Source organism: Meles meles, chromosome 2 (genome assembly GCF_922984935.1).
Source record: "Meles meles chromosome 2, mMelMel3.1 paternal haplotype, whole genome shotgun sequence".
In the NCBI taxonomy this organism is placed as follows: Eukaryota; Metazoa; Chordata; class Mammalia; order Carnivora; family Mustelidae; genus Meles; species Meles meles.
This window is the reverse complement of record NC_060067.1, coordinates 67,552,229-67,553,527: the sequence shown is the minus strand read 5'-3', so window position 1 is coordinate 67,553,527 and position 1,299 is coordinate 67,552,229.

Sequence of the window (1,299 nt, the reverse complement as noted above, 5' to 3'; positions counted from 1 at the left end):
CAAACTCCTAGGCACACAGTGCAGAGGGTGGTGGCTGGCACTGGGGGCCAGCGGCTGGGCAAAGGGCACCAACACTCACCTGTAGGATGGATGAGATCTGAGGACCTCGTGTGGTGTGTGACAACCACAGGTGACACCACTGTGTTGTAGAACTGAAATCTACTAAGAAAGTGGAGCTTAAGTCTCACCCAAAAGAGAGATAAATATGAGATAAATACGTGAGGGGACAGATGGGTCACTCAAGTTGATGGGAAATCTTTCACGGTGTGTCCGTTCAAAGCGTCTCACAGTTCCGTTTGTTGGTGGACATGCTGCGCCTGCAGGAGGGCAGTGTGGCGAGCAAACTGTGCACACGTTGGTGGGCCCTGCAGGCACGGCCCCGAGGTGGGGGCTCGCAGGGTTGGGGGGGCTCGCCGGGCAGTGGGGGACTCTCAGAGTATATTCTTGAGTGACAAACTTCAAGCACAGCACGGGCACAGTGTGCTGCCTTGTGTCAACGAGCAAACAGGAGTAAGAAAACAGACACACGCCTGCCTGTCTTTGAATGAAGACACACGGGAAAGCGATCAGGTGAGCTCCGCTCCTTTCCTGCAGCGCTGGCTTTGGGAAGCGTGGTCACATTCTGCATATTTAACCCACTCAAAGCGATTCAGTTAACAGGGGTGAGGCAGGGGAGGAACAAAGCCAAATGCAAACCAGAAAGCAATACACTCGACTCTATTCCACATAAAGAGCAGCCAGAGGCAAGAAGGAGCACAAGTACCCTGAGAGCTCAGTACTTACCAGCACAGGCTCTGTCCTGCACACAGTCTGAGGGCAGAGGTGGGGGAAAGTGAACACACATCCTGAATACCGTGTAGTGGCATTGTTCTTTCCTCTCACAGTGAAATGGACAAAGCGACCCTGAAGACACCATGGTGTATTACAGGATTGCACACAAGAGATGACGTGTCCATGTTGTTGGAAGATGGGAGGCAAGCATGGCACAGGCAGGGCAGGAAGAGCCCCTGGGGAAAGGGACTGAACCAGAGTTCTCCGTGTGAAGTCGTGATTTCTGAGACGGGCATGTGTGGGGCTTTGCCTATGTGTGTCTGCATGTGTGCATAGCCTCACGTGTGCATATATACACAGTTCCTAGGTTGGTCTGCCAAGGCTTGGAGGACCCTGTGGTGTGATCTGGGCTCCCAGAGCTTGGTTTCTAATCCATTTCCCACTGAGGGAAACACAGGGCTTCTTGGAAAAATGACTGATTCTAGGACTGGGCAGGAAAAGCACAAAATGAGTCTGGAACATCTTATG